The 15,839-nt window shown below is 34.6% G+C and overlaps 2 non-coding genes across 2 annotated transcripts; one reads left to right on the forward strand and one right to left on the reverse strand.

Annotated features, from left to right (window-relative positions):
• Window positions 1–213: 213 nt before the first annotated feature.
• Window positions 214–321, forward strand: LOC148567339 (small nucleolar RNA R71). The gene has a single exon (XR_015882381.1). It is a non-coding gene; the product is annotated as a small nucleolar RNA R71 (small nucleolar RNA).
• Window positions 322–14,289: 13,968 nt separating this feature from the next.
• LOC148567340 (small nucleolar RNA R71) lies at window positions 14,290–14,392 on the reverse strand. Its single transcript, XR_015881588.1, has one exon. It is a non-coding gene; the product is annotated as a small nucleolar RNA R71 (small nucleolar RNA).
• Window positions 14,393–15,839: the final 1,447 nt, after the last annotated feature.

Raw genomic sequence — 15,839 nt, forward strand, 5'->3', positions numbered from 1 at the left:
CTCAAGAACTCTTTTCTTCTGAGTCATCCCATTATTCATAGGATTTCTTTCAGAAGTATACATCAACTGGTTTTTTGCAACCATCTCAATGAGTTCCTGGGCTTCTGCAGGCGTTTTCTTTAGATGAAGAGATCCACCAGCAGAGTAGTCCAATGACATCATAGACAATTCAGACAGACCATCATAGAATATACATAAGATGCTCCATTCTGAAAGCATGTCAGAAGGACACCTTCTAATCAATTGCTTGTATCTTTCCCAAGCTTCATAGAGGGATTCACCTTCCTTTTGTTTGAAGGTTTGGACTTCCACTCTAAGCTTGCTCAACTTTTGAGGTGGAAAGAATTTGACCAAGAAAGCATTGACCAACTTTTTCCAATAGTTCAGGCTTTCTTTAGGTTTTAAGTCCAACCATATCCTAGCTCTGTCTCTTACAGCAAAGGGGAAAAGCATAAGTCTGTAGACCTCGGGATTAACCCCATTGGTCTTAACAGTGTCACAGATTTGCAAGAATTCATCTAAGAACAGATGAGGATCTTCCAATGGAAGTCCATGGAACTTGCAATTTTGTTTCATTAGAGAAACTAATTGAGGTTTAAGCTCAAAGTTGTTTGCTCCAATTGCAGGAATTGAGATGCTTCTTCCATAGAAGTCAGAAGTTGGTGCAATAAAGTCACCAAGCATCTTCCTTGCATCTCCACCATTGTTGTTGTTTTCGGCTGCCATGGCTTCTTCTTTTTCGAAAATTTCTGTAAGGTCCTCTCCAGAGGGTTGTGCTTTAGCTTCTCTTAGCTTCCTCTTCAGAGTCCTTTCAGGTTCATGATCAGTTTCAACAAGAATGTCTTTATCCCTGTTTCTGCTCATATGAAAAAGAAGATAATATAAAAGAAGAGGAATCCTCTATGTCACAGTATAAAGATTCCTTTATGTGAGTAGAAGAATAGAAGAATAGAAGAATGAGGTAGAGGAAGAATAAGAAGAATTCAAACACAGAGAGAGGGAGAGGATTCGAATTATGAGTAAAAGAGAAGTGTTAGTAAATAAAGAAAGAGATGTGAGAGAGAGAGTTATTCGAATTTTAATTAAAAGAAAAGAAAAATATTTTTGTTTTTATTTTAATTATAAGTTAGAATTCGAAATTTAAGAAAAGAAATAAAATAAAATTAGAATTTAAAAAAATTAGTTAATTAAAAATAATTTTGAAAAATTGGTTAGGGGTTTTCGAAAATTAGAGAGAGAAAAGTAGTTAAGTGGTTTTGAAAAAGATAAGAAATAGTAAACTTTTTAAAATTACAAACAAGTTAAGTGGTTAATTGAAAAAGATTTGAAAATCAATTTTGAAAAGATAAGAAGTTAGAAAAATATTTTAAAATTAAATTTTGAAAAAGATATGATTGAAATTTATTTTGAAAAAGATTTGAAGAAGAAATTAAAAAGATTTGATTTTAAAAACTAAAGTTGATGACTTGACTAATGAGAAACTAAAAGATATGATTCTAGAATTTAAAGATTGAACCTTTCTTAACAAGAAAGTAACAAACTTGAAATTTTTTGAATCAAAACATTAAATGTTAGCAATAATTTCGAAAATTATGAAGTAAAATTAAGAGAAAGATTTTGAAAATTTATTTAAGAAATTCGAACATTTTAAGAAGAAAAATGAAAAAGATTTGATTTTTGAAAAAGATTTGAAAAGATAAAATTTTTAAATTGAAATTTTTGACTTGACTAACAAGAAACAACTAAATTTTAAATTTTTTTTACTAAGTCAACCCAAAATTTCGAAATTTATGAGTAAAATAAGGGAAAGATATTATTTTGATTTTTTTGAATTAATGAAGAAAGAGAAAAACAACAAAATGACACAAGACATAAGAATTTAAGATCAAAACAAATAATGCATGCAAGAACACTTTGAATGTCAAGATGAACACCAAGAACACTTTGAAGATCAAGATGAACATCAAGAACATATTTTTGAAATTTTTTTTAAGAAAAGAAAGACATGCAAGACACCAAACTTAGAAATTTTTAATGTTTAGACACTATGAATTTGAAAAAGCATATGAAAAATAACAAAAAATACAAAACAAGAAAATCACAAGATTAAACAAAGAACATCACCAATAACATCTTGAAGATCATGAAGAACATAATGCATATATTTTCGAAAATTAAAGAAAAACTAACACATGCAATTGACACCAAACTTAAAATTTGACACTAGACTCAAACAAGAAACACAATTTTTTTTTTGGTTTTTATGGTTTTATTAAATATTTTTATATATTTTTCAAAATTATTTTGGAAAAAGAAAATAAAGAAATCCAAAATTTTTAATAAGAATTCCAGGATCGTGCAATGTTATTCTGAAGCTCCGGTCCAAAAGAATTAGACATGGCCAACGGCCAACCAAGCTTTAGCAGAACAAATACAAACATGTCCTTTCTATAATGGAAAGTGGAAATATCGGTCCAAAAGATTAGACATGGCTTAACAGCCAGCCAGGCTTCAACACATCTCAAGAAGCTCTAGAATTCATTCTTAAAAATTCTGAAGAACATTTTTTTTTTGAATTTTTCGAAAACTAAAATTTTTTGTATTTTTTTTCAAAAATAAAAATAAAAAGCTTAAACATAAAATAAAATTACCCAATCTAAGCAACAAGATGAACCGTCAGTTGTCCAAACTCGAACAATCCCCGGCAACGGCGCCAAAAACATGGTGCACGAAATTGTGATCACACTTTTCACAACTCCGCACAACTAACCAGCAAGTGCACTGGGCCGTCCAAGTAATACCTTACGAGAGTAAGGGTTGATCCCACAGAGATTGTCGGCTTGAAGCAAGCTATGGTCATCTTGTAAATCTTAGTCAGGCGGATTCAAATGGTTATGAGGTTTTAATAATTAAAAGATAAATAAAACATAAAATAAAATAAAGGTACTTATGTGATTCATTGGTGAGTGTTTCAGACAAGCATTTGGAGATGCTTTGTTGCTTCTAAACCTCTACTTTCCTATTGTCTTCCTCCAACCATGCGTGCTCCCTTCCATGGCAAGCTGTATGATTGATGAGCTGAAGATTGATGGTTTAGAATTTACAATAAATTCTCGTTGCAAGTATAGTTTCTAAACCAAGCAATAATACTTTCATATAAAAACTTGTTTGTCACTGAAACAAACCCAATAAAAATAAATAACCAAAGTATTTAAACCTCGGGTCGTCTCTCAAGGAGTTGCAGGGTAGTATGATTTATTATTGGTTATGGAAAATTGTATGTTTTTGGGTTTTTTAAAATAAGGAACAAGTAATTTAAATAACAAGAAAAATAAATTAATAATAATAAAATCTCTTGGCAAGGTATAAGAAATTGAAATCCTATCCTAGTTATCCTTATCAGGTGTGATGAGAATTGAATTCTGCTCCCACTTAAATTAACCCTTGCTAAACAAAGGAGAGTCAAGTGGACTAATTAATTTGATCCTCAAGTCCTAGTCAACTCCTATGGAAAGACTAGAGTTATTGGAGTACAAATTAACCAGCAGAAATAACAATCATCAATCACAAGGAGTTTGATAACTCAAGTGTTGCTAATTACTTAACCGAAGCCAAAAGGGGAAAATAAATCTAAATTGAATTGAAATCATCATAATTAAAACAATCATTAATCTGAAATACCTCAAATTGCATTTAAACATAAATTCAAATCCTAACATGGAAAGTTTTTAAATCAATAATGAAAAGATAAATGACAATTAAAGTAATGGAATAAATAAAAGTAGAAAGTAAATTAAAGGATTATTGAACCTGTGATTGAAGAGATCGTAGCTTAAACATAATAGAAATCCTGAATCCTAATCCTAAGAGAGAGGAGAGAGCCTCTCTCTCTAAAACTACATCTAATCCTAAAATTTTCGATATTGTATCTATCACTAAGTTGTTATTTGATTCCTCCATTCTTTGGCTTATATTATGTGTTTCTGGATTCAGAATTGGGCCGAAAAAGGGTCCAGAAATCACTGGGGGCGTTTTCTGCAAATTCTTGTACGTGGCGTCTATCACGCGTTCGCGTAGGTCACGCGTCCGCGTCATCTGACAGTTTTCCTTGTCACGCGTACGCGTCAGTCATGCATACGCGTCATTTGCGTTCTGCTCAGGGCACATGTCCGCGTCTTCCACGCGTTTGCGTCGATGGCATTTCGCGCTAGGCATGCGTTCACGTCGTCCATGCGTTTACGTCGCTGCCTTTTCTTCAAAACTCCATTTTTGTTCTTTCCTTCCATTTTTGTATGTTTCCTTTTTGTCCTTTAAGCCATTCCTGCCCTATGAGATCTAAAAATACTTAACACACAAATCACAGCATCGAATGGTAATAAAGGATAATTAAAATTAATATTTTTAAAGCATAGGAAACATGTTTTTCACATATATCATAATATAAGGAAGGAATAGTAAAACCATGCAATTTACGTGAATAAGTGGGTGAAGGATTGAATAAATCATTTAAAATGAGCACAAAATACATCATAAAATATGGGTTTATCAATGATCCTCTCAGATGAAAAGTACCAGGTACGATCTCTACACGGCTAATCAACTGTCGGATTTCTCGTCTCGGATGAAAAATACCAGGTACAGCTACTGCACGGCTAATCATCTGTCGGTTCTCACTAGCGTCGAAATAGGATATCTCTATCCTTTTGCACACTGTCACTGCGCCTAACATTCGCGAGTTTGAAGCTCTTCACAATCATTCCTTCCTAGATCCTACTCGGAATACCACAGACAAGGTTTAGACTTTCCGGATCTCAGGAATGCTGCCAATGGTTCTAGCCTATACCACGAAGGTTCTAATCTTAGATTCGGATGCTCTGTTGTCAGGAGAGATGATGCAAATCACGGATCAGAGACCCAAGAGAATATACTCTGGCTATCGTCCAATGACTACGTTGAACATCATGTAGACCGCTTGTGGTTGTCAGGCACGCGGATCTTGGCTAAGCGAGTAACGAAGATAGTGGGTGATTGTCACGGGTCACCCCTTCATTCTGACTTAACTGAATTAAGTAAAAGAGTATATCTTGGAGAAGAAGTATGCGTGAATTGAAAGAGACGATAGTACTTGCATTAATAAATGAAGAACAGCAGAGCTCCGCACCTTAATCTATGAGGTGTAGAAACTCCACCGTAGAAAATACATAAGAGAAAAAGGTCTAGGCATGGCCGAATGGCTAGCCTCTCAAATCCAAGGATGATAATCTCATAATCCCCGAATACAATAGTAAAAAGTGCTATTTATACTAAACTAGTTACTAGGGATTACAAAAAATGAATAACTAAGTGCAGATAGTGCAGAAATCCACTTTCAGGGCCCACTTGGTGTGTTCTTGGGCTAAGCATTGAAGCTTTCACGTGCATAGGCCATTCTTGGAGTTAAACGCCAGCTTGGGTGCCAGTTTGGGCGTTTAACTACAGTTCTGGTGTTTTACGCCAGAAAAGGATCTCTAGTGGGCGTTTAGATGCCAGTTTGGGCTATCAAATCTCGAGCAAAGTATGTACTATTATATATTTCTGGAAAGCCCAAGATGTCTACTTTCCAACGCAATTGAGAACGCGCCAATTGGGATTCTGTAGCTCCAGAAAATTCACTTCGAATGCAGAAGGGTCAGAATCCAACAGCATCTGCAGTCCTTTCTCAGCCTCTGAATTAGATTTTTGCTCAGGTCCCTCAATTTCAACCAGAAAATACCTGAAATTATAAAAAAATATGTAACTAAAATATACTAAAAACTATGTAAAAACAATACCAAAAATGGCATAAATTATCCGCTCATCAGAGGTCGTAATGGAACATCCTCAAAGGCTTGGCCGTTGCAACCAGATCTGGAGAGGCGATGAACTGCGGTGGCGACGGCAACGACGACGGCGAGGCGAGCTCTCTTTCCTCTCTGAATCTCTTTGTTTTTCTCTTCTCTCAGATATCCTCAGCCAGCGGCACTGAGTTCACACCCAAACTGTGCTCCAAGTGCTTCACATCCACCAGAGCAAAAGCAGAACAATCGGCAGAACTTGTCGGGAAAGACGACGCAAGGATGACACTGTGCAGATTTGACGCGCTATAGTGAGAGGGAGATGGCCTTGCGCTTCAGAGCTCCGGCACGGTGGCACGTTGATGTAGGCTCTGATGCGGGTGAGTCAGTGGTGTTTCTTCCCCATTGGAATCGAAAAATTTTGATTAGGGTTTTGGAGTTCAATTACTGGATCTCTTTAACTGTGGTGCGCTGTTGGTGCTTTCTTGTAATAAGAAATTCTAAACTTCTTTTAAATTCCTCTCAACCGTTATTCTGTTTTATTTGTGAACCAACCCATGCATTTTTTATTATTTGAATTTATAATCTGGTCATTCAAAGTCCAAATTATTCTTTCCCTACCAAAGAAAGCTTCTTTAAACTTTTAATAATGAATCTCATTCTTTAAACACAATACCAAAAAAGAATTTTACTATTACAAGGTAGAAAATTTTTTTTGGTGAATTTTTATAACCTCTTTTTGGGGCATACTCCGTGCCAGACTAAACAGACCCTAACTGAACCCAAATTTCATTGGACAACCAGAATCCAGACCTGGAGCCCAATTTCAGAAGTTTGCACCATCTTCCTCCTCCTTCAACGACGATTGACGGCCTTTTGTCAACGACGAAACCGTTGTATGACCGCCGCAAGGATAGATCGATTCTAGTTACAGCTGCTCTAATTGCCCCCTCCCCCATAGTTCCTGCTTCCCACGTTGACACTCGACGACCGACTCTACTCCTTATGCAAAGTGGAAGGTGACTACGCAATCAAAAACGCAACTTCTTCTCTTTCGGCGAATAGAACAGATGCAATGGGTCTCAATGATCCACACGCGGTTAGTGCGCAATAAGAATCCAGAATCGTAGCTCCTCTCCAACTGGCTTTGCTGATGACACTGCCAGATGAGAAGGCTTCATTCGTTGCACCCTGGAAGCTAAGGAGATCGATCGTGTTGAGGATCACTGCTCTTGCTTGTTTTTTTTTTTCTGGAGATATCTGCTCCTGCTTGTTGATGGTTATTAGTTTTCTGAGGTTTCGAATGGCCTTACTGGTGTCGAGGCGATAGAGAAAATAACTGATGAAGGAGAACAAAGGAATGAATGAAAGGAGCGAAAGCCAATCTCGTTCCCCTCACCACCAAAAAAAAAAAACTCTTCCTGTTTCCCATAACGGATCTTTAATGCACGTAATGGATCTTCAGTGTATGAGCTAGACGGCTCAACAGCAGAGCCATCTTCATTGCCCTCTGTGATTCTGCTACGTGTCAGAATCTCCCTATCTCTGTAAAATAGCATCTGTACCATATAATTCACCAGTAATTTATTGGATCTTTGTAATTAATTTCTTTTGGTTCTTATTGTATAAATGAATCCTCTAGCATGAACTTTGATAAGATATGCATTTACAAAGTGATAGTTCTATGAAATTCAGCACCAAGTTTTCATTTTTATCCATCAAAACTATGGGCTGTCATTTAAATTGTGTGGTTTTTTAACGTTTTGTTATTTGCTTACTGAATACTGTATCATAAACTTGTATTTGAATAATTTGTTCAATTGGTTAGTAGTTGTTAGTTTGAATAATTTGTCAAAAGGACCTGTTGTGATAAACATGGAAATGAGGAGCATAATTTTTAATGTGCTGTGTTCGGGGTTCTCTATTTAAATAATTTAACAATCTTGTTTTACAGGAAATTTGTACCGAGATTGAACACAGATGGTTGGGATTTCATGGTACTTGTGAATATATAGAGATGTAATCTTATCTAGTGACAATCATATCAAAACTATTTTCTTTCAATTCAAGGTTCACTTGAGGTGGTAAAATGGAGTCAATTGATGTGTTGAAAACCAGAAGTGTTTTTTGATTTTAGCTTCAGGCAGGTAATTACTCTATTCTTCTTTCCAGAATTCCATTTTACCTGTTTGGTCAGAAAAATTAAAATGATAGCTTCCTATTTAAAAGGAAATAAAAAAAGGAAATTATTGTGAAGGACTACTAAGAATACTAGTTACAAAAAGGACTAATTATTTTAAAATTATTAAAAAGGACCAAATTAAATAGGTAGAAGGACCAAATAATTTTTACAAGTAGACTTTACTACCCTTAATTTCATTTAATCAATGTTTTTACTGAAAATTATTACTGCTGTTAACTTATTAGTTAATATTTTAATTTTGTATGATGATAAACATTATTTTTGACAGCATATTATTTTTGTCAATTCATCCTTTTCAATATATAGGAAAACTGGCTACAAAAAGGGAAGAGTATACCACCATTATTTTTTCTCTTTTTCACTTGTGTCACTTTGCTTATCATTCTCTTTCTGCAATTCTTTTAAATAAAGAGTGAGTTATCCTAGGCTAGATAAAGAGATTTGTTCAGTTATCCTTAGGTTGTGATGTTTAAGAAGTTTGTGTTTTTGTGAGAAATTGTTTGTAATAAACATTGATATAGTGAAAAATCCCTCTTTGGTTGTGGATTGGATGTAGATTCCATTGTTGGAGATTTGGAATTGAACTAGTATAAGGCTTAGTTTGGTAAAATTTTTACTTTTTAAAAGTAGCTTAAAAAAACTAGCTTTCAAAAGATAGCTTTTTAAAAAGTGTAGTATTTATGTTTGGTAAATCAAATTAAAAATGACTTTTAATAAATACAAGCAACAACAATTACGTTTGGTAAAATAACTTTTAAAATTTAAAAATACTATAAAAAACATAAATTTAAGCGTTAAATTTAAAAATTAGTTAATATATGAGGTTATATTAGACTTTTAAATTTTGAAAAGCACAAGCCAACTTTAAAAAATTTTGCCTTAGTTGCTTTCAAAAGTACTCTAATCTTTTAAAAGCTGCAAACATAAACACATGATGTTTTTGATTTACAAAATATAAAATGAAGAGCTTGTATTTTTAAAAAGTACAACCACTTTTTCAAAAGACTTTACCAAATCTAAGCCTAAATTTGTTGTGCCTCTTTTTTCTAACTCTCTCTTTGCATATTTTGATCATATTGTATTAATAGATTTTGCCGCATACTTAAGATACTTTACTATATTCATATTGCACAGTCATTTGTGATATTATTTACAATGTACATTCTAAATTCTTTTATGAATCTCCTACTGTTTGTTTATCTCTCTACCTTTCTAGGAGACAACAAATAAAATATTTCCTCAAACAATAAGAGACATTTGAAGAGACCGGCGATTATGATTTTATTGAGAAAGAAAGTTTTTAAATGGTATTTGATTCAATCCCCTTCACAATACTATCAATTGCTTTCTAAGTTGGAATATCCGTATGTAGGGACGGATCCAGAAATTTTAATATGGAGGGGCTGAATTTTAAATAATTTTTTTCATTCTATAAAAATAATTAACATATAATTGTTAGAGTTAGTTTTTTAAAAGAATTATCAATATATATATATATATAATTATAAATTTTTTGACAATTTTATTTTTAATATTATATAAAAGAAATATAACAATATTAATAGTACATTATAAAATTATAAAATACCAATAAGTTATAGTGTGTTTAGTTAAAAATTATAACATGTTAATTAAAATTAATTCTTTCAAAAATTTTAAAAAATTTGAAAATAAACTATAAATTATTAATTATTTGAAAGACACAGTATATTTATAGAATACAAGATATAAGATATCTTTATAAAATTTTTTCTTTTAACAACGTAAATTTAGAAGAAAAATGAGTATTTTTTACAAGAAAAGAATATCTAAAGTACATAGTGTGTTACCAAAATATAACTACGTAAGTCATTATTAATATAATAATATAAATGTTAAATATATTAATATAAAAAAATAAACGATTTTTTTAATAAATATAGAAATTATTATATAAAAACTAATTTAAAAGGTATAAAGACTTGATAGTATGATATTAAATTAGTTAAGTAAAAAATATTAGTGAATTAAACAATTAAGATACAAATCCATCACATAGTAAAAAATAATACATATAAAACTATTAAATTACATAATATTTTTTAATTTTTTAAACATATCTCATATATAAGTATAGTTTTTTTTGGGGGGGGGGGAGAGCGAGAGCACTACTCACCCCCCTCTAGGTCCGTCTCTGTTCGTAAGATAACGAAGTCCTTTAATGAATAAATAATAAGGAATGGATTAACAAATTTTGCATTATGGAGGATCAAATAATTTTTACACCTTTAATATGTCAAAAGCTATACATTTGCATCTCTTCTATAATATATCTTGGAGCATCTTTCAAAGAGAAATTATATTTAGTGTTTGTTATTTGTGTTGAATAAATATTTTAACTTCCAACTCTTCATAAAAAAAATTATGCTCCTCATTTCCATGTTTATCACATTAGAGTGCATAATATCTCATCATGTTTGTACGCTTACTATGAATGCTTTTAATGAATGCTTTTATATCAGAGTGTTTGTACACTAAGGTAGCGTTTGTTTTGAGGTACTAGGATAGAGACTGGAAGACTGAGACACAATATCATGTTTGTTGGTTTAGAGACTGATACTAAAATTTCTGTCTCTGTCCCTAAAATTTCAGTATTTCAGTACCTCCAAAAAGTAGGGACACAGGGGACTGAAATTTTTAGAGACGGAGATTGAAATTTTAATAACATTTTATACCTAAAATACCCTCATTTCAATTAATTAATTTCAATTTTATCCTTTGTGCAAATTAAATTAGAGTTTTATTCTTGTTTCAATTTTTGTCCCTCCCTTTACGCCAAACAGAATACTGAAATTTATTTCGGTCTCTGTCTCTTAGTCTCTGTCTCTCAGTCTCAGTCTTTTTGTCTCTGTCTCTCCACCAAACGCTACCTAATTGTATGCAGCTCATGATTTTAGTATCGATATTTTAAAGTTGTCTTTTTCTCTTTTTATCTTGTAGGGAGAATTTAATTTGCATATACACAAGTATTTGATTAGGAAAAATTCGCAAAATTACTGCTTCAACGATAAAATTATCATTTGAAAAAGATAATTATAATTTTTTTATAGTTTCTTCTAGAATACTATTTAAGTTTTTTTTTAATTTATAATTTGCACTAAGAATAATTTTGTTGCATTTAGATTATAGAGATTGTTAATAAATAGATTTTTAAGGACCATATTTATATTTTCTCTTAGTCATGTCAATGGATAAGTCATCGATTGAAAAATGATGCCAAGGCATCTTAGGCTAGTTTCACTAGCATTTTTTTGTTAGTTTTAGTTGTTTTATGCATTTTCTTGAGCTTAAAGTAACCAAGAATGGTTAAATGAATTACAAAGCAATGAATCATCCAAACAGTATGATTTTGATGCAAATTCCATGAGTTTTTAGTTATATTACTTGAATGCTATGAATGGAAGATTTCTCATGAAATTTTGCAAGACTTTGATGCAATTGTTTGGATGATTTCAGGGAAGAAGAGGCTAGGCAAGGAAGCAACAAAATCAATAAAGGAAGCTTGAATATCACATGTGGAGTTTAAGTTCCAGTTTAAGCCTAAACTGGAGCTTAAACGCCAGAATCATGAAGGGTAAGAAATGCTGGAACTGGCGTTTAACCTCCAGTTTAACCTTAAACTGGAAGTTAAACGCCAGAATGAGAATTTCACCAAGGGAGCATTTCCACGTTTAAGCTCCAGTTTAACCTTAAACTGGAGCTTAAACGTGTTCGACACAATTTCTCACCAGGAAGCATTTCCACGTTTAACCTCTAGTTTAACCTTAAACTGGAGGTTAAACGCCAGAAGTAAGAAAGGCACCAGGAGCATTTCCACGTTTAAGCTCCAGTTTAACCTTAAACTGGAGCTTAAACGTGTTCGACTATTTCTCTCCTCCAGGGTTGCTTTCTCATTTCCACGTTTAAGCTTCAGTTTAACCTTAAACTGAAGCTTAAACGTGTTCGACCCAATTGCTCCTCCAGGGTTGCTTTCTTCATTTCCACGTTTAAGCTTCAGTTTAACCTTAAACTGAAGCTTAAACGTGTTCGACATTTCACACTCCTGGGTTGCTTTCTTCCATTTCCACGTTTAAGTTTCAGTTTAACCTTAAACTGAAACTTAAACTTCAACTTAAACGCCACTTTTTGAAAAGGGTTTCTGGGCCAAATATATTGAAGTTTAAGTTAGCATTTGAGCACAAACATTAACTTAAACGTATTATGGTATGAAACCCAATTGAATATCATGTTTATGGGATTGGGCCTGAAGGATTGATGAGTCTGGAGCTTCAATTTGTTGAGTCTTGTGTCATTACTTGTTTATCACTAAGTTTGCTCAATGAATGTTACAGAATTGGATCACAGCCTCATCAGGATTATGGACCATAAACCCAAAGCAAAAGGAAATCAGGGAAAGGCCTCAAAGCCCAAGAAACACAACAGAAGCTCAATTTAGAAAGTGTATAAATAGGATAGAATTTAAGTTAGTTGGAACTTTTTTTTCACACGGAGAACTTTGGATCATTTTCTGGGAGTTTTGTAATTGAATTCAGAGCTATGACTCACTAAACCCCTTTCATTGGGTTAGGGAGCTCTATTGTAATTCAATGAATCAATAATAGTTTTATCTTCTTCTTCAATCTTTTCTCTTGAATTTTGTTAGAAAGCTTCTCGATCTAATTCCATTGGGTAGTTGTCTTGGGAAAGAAACTACCCATAATTGGAATCCTTCGGAACCTTGGGAAAGGAATGGAGGATTCATGCTAGAGAAGCTTTCTCACAGTGAATTGGATTGGGGTTTGGATGGATATTGTGACATGTAATCCTACCAAATTGTGGTTCATGAAACTGTGTGGTATAATCAGTGATCGAGCATCATCTCTTCTTATGAACATTTAAACCAAGGGATTGGGAATTTGTTTGTTTTTAGAGAGAATTGGTGAGCCAAGGGATTGGGATCCAATCATATAAGATTGCCAAGCAAAATTCAATGAATGCATTGGTTGAGGAAGGGATAAAAGTTGTTTTGATTCGGAGATCTCAATATCTCCTAACACCCAATGAACTCCCCATTTCAGATTTACCACTTTCTCTTTACATTCTGCAATTAAATTCATGCAATCACCCCCATCCCTTTTAATTTCAGCAATTTAGCTTCTCGCTCTTTAATTCATGCAATTTTACATTCCGCAATTCTCATCTAAATCTTGATTCCGCTCAACTAGAACATACTTCTAATCCGAATTTCTCACTCAACCAATCCTTGTGGGATTCGACCTCACTCTATTGTGAGTTTTTACTTGACGATAACCGGTGCACTTGCCGGAAGGAATTTTGCCGATCGTGCAATTTCCTAAATCGTAGCATATCAAGTTTATGCACATCAAGTTTATGGCGCCGTTGCCGGGGATTGGTTTTCGATTGACAATTCTCAAATTGGAAGTTAACTAGATTGAGCATTTTTTTTTTTTTTTGATAATTTAGTTCAAGTTACTTGTTGAATTTTAACTTCTGCACTCTGTTACTTGTTTTCTTTCTTTATGCCTTTAAATTCAAGCAACTAACTCACTGACTCACTAACTATTTGAATTAATTCCTCAACTGCTCTAACCATACTCTTCCATTAACCAAGAGTATTTCACTTGTTTGGTACCTGTGCTGTGTTCTTGTATGACAGGTAGGAGAGGAGAGACATCAACTCCTCCATATACCGAACCAGAGAGAACCCTTCATAGACTTAGAAGGGAAGCAAGAGGGAAGAGAGTACTGAGAGAAGAGGTATCTGAAGGAGAATCTGAGGACAATTTTGAGGAAGCTTTAGATCTCAACATGGATAGAGAAGTTCACAACCATGAGAGGGCTGATGGAAACAATGCCATTCCTGAGAGGAGGGTTCTTGGTTCATACATAAACCCAACCTCTGGGAATTGTGGTAGCAGCATTCAGAAACCACCCATTCAGGCCAACAATTTTGAACTCAAACCACAGCTAATATCACTTGTGGAGGATCATTGTTCATTTGGTGGGAGTGCTAATGAAGATCCAAACCAACATCTCACAAAATTCCTGAGAATTTGCGACACTGTGAAGTCCAATGGAGTCCAGGAAGATACCTATAAACTGCTCTTGTTCCCATTTTCACTTAGGGACAAGGCAGCTAAGTGGCTGGAATCATTCCCAAGGGGGAGCCTAACAACCTGGGATGAGGTGGAAAGCAAGTTTCTGGCACGTTTCTACCCCCCACAAAAGGTCAATGGCTTCGATCTGAGGTTCAGACCTTTAGACAACAAGATGGTGAAACTCTCTACGAGGCATGGGAGAGATTCAAGGATTTGACAAGGAAATGCCCACCAGACATGTTCCATGACTGGGTGCAATTGCATATTTTCTATGATGGACTTTCTTATGAATCAAGGAAGGCTGTAGACCATTCATCAGGAGGTTCATTGAACAGGAAAAAGACTGTGGAAGAAGCCATTGAAGTGATTGAGACAGTGGCTGAGAATGAGTACTACTATGCTTCAGAGAGACACAACACTAAGGGAGTCATGGAGCTGAACCATGTTGATACAATTTTAGCCCAAAATAAGGTGTTTGCCAAGCAACTAGCAGAGCTCACCAGGAAATTAGAAACAAAGCAAGTGGCTGCAATACACACACAAGATCAAGAGGAAGTAAGCATTGAAGGAGGTGATTGGGAAGAGGCCAACTATGTGGGAAATCAACAAAGGCAACCATATGATCCACATTCCAACACTTACAACCCAGGATGGAAAAACCACCCAAACTTTGGGTGGGGGAACCAACAAACCCAACCACAAAACCACAAACCTTACAACCAGCAAAACCAACATAACAAGTCCACATACCAAAACTCCAACCAAAGATCATACCAAGCCACACAAAACACTTACTCCCAACCATCATATCATGGCCAAAATAATCAACCTACCCAACCTAATCCGAACCAACAATTTCAAGATCAATTAAACAGGATAGAAGGAATGCTGGCAAACATGGGTCAGGACATAAGTGAGTTGAAAAGCTTTAGGGATGATGTGAGATCTACCTTAAGGAACCATGGTGAAAAACTCAAGAGGATGGAGTCTCAAGTAGGAGAGCTATCTCAACAGGCCCCCAAGTCAACTGCAGTGTTCCCTAGTGACACAGAAAAGAATCCTAAAGGGGAACAAAAGGGAGTGAGATGGGAAGAATGCAAGGCCATCACCATATTGAAGGAAGTCTCAGAAGAAGAAGGAATCAGACCCTCAGAACAGGAGCCAGAAATCTTGAAGGAAGGTGTGGAAGAAGCTAAGCAGGAAAGTGAAACTGAGCAAGCCAAGGAACTGCAAAAAGGCATGCTGGAAACATACCAACCAAAAGCACCATTTCCTCAGAGGTTAGGAGGAGGTGAAAAAGGGAAAACCTATTCAAGGTTTTTAGAGACATTTAAGTCTCTCCATATCAATATTCCCTTCCTTGAGATTCTCCAGCAGATGCCTACACATATCAAGTATTTAAAGGAATTGCTGAGCAAGAAAAGAGTTTTGAAGGGAGGACAAACTGTAATAATGAACAAAGAATGCAGTGCCCTCATCAAGAAGGACATAGTCTCTAAGAAAACAGACCCAGGAAGTTTTCATATCCCCTGCATCATAGGGGAAACAAAAATTGACAGAGGATTCTGTGATCTAGGAGCTAGCATAAATGTGATGCCTCTGACTCTTATGAAGAGGCTACAACTGAATGAGGTGAGATCCACTGATGTAATCATACAACTGGCTGACAAAACTCAGAAGCAAGCT

This window comes from Arachis ipaensis, chromosome B4 (assembly GCF_059453495.1).
Source record: "Arachis ipaensis isolate K30076 ecotype BB chromosome B4, ASM5945349v1, whole genome shotgun sequence".
NCBI lineage: Eukaryota > Viridiplantae > Streptophyta > Magnoliopsida > Fabales > Fabaceae > Arachis > Arachis ipaensis.